The following is a 523-nucleotide window of genomic DNA, read 5'->3' on the forward strand; positions in this document are numbered from 1 at the left end:
ATTAATGGCATCCAAAGAAATATGCCACTGTCAACTTCAAGGTCCACTAGTAAAAGACATGGTAGTTGTGGTGATTTCATAATCAGATACTTTACACTACTGGTCTGTAAAGTATCTGATTATATCATATCAAATTATATATATCATTATAGCATATCAAACCCACCTGATCTAACTTAAAACCGCCTTTAAAAGTAATTACTGGGCTAAAATGTGTTAGGCTTGGGTTCAAGTTGATAAATCAAAGAGGATGTTTAAAAAACACTGCTTTACACAGTCTATGGATCAATTTCAGTTATTTGACCATTTATCACTGGGAAAATAGAATTAGAAAAAAATACAGTGCATTTGCTGTAAGGCACAATTGTGTAATACCATTGTGGAAAATTAAAACATAGGTTTAGTATTATCAAGAAACATAATTTAGCCCATAGAAATATTATATAAATATCAATATAAACAACTCTTTTAATAAAACATGGTGCTCTGGAGCTCTGAAGCCTAGGGTCACCTAGCCTAGGGT

The sequence above is a fragment of the Astyanax mexicanus genome, chromosome 1, assembly GCF_023375975.1.
Source record: "Astyanax mexicanus isolate ESR-SI-001 chromosome 1, AstMex3_surface, whole genome shotgun sequence".
NCBI classification, from domain to species: domain Eukaryota; kingdom Metazoa; phylum Chordata; class Actinopteri; order Characiformes; family Acestrorhamphidae; genus Astyanax; species Astyanax mexicanus.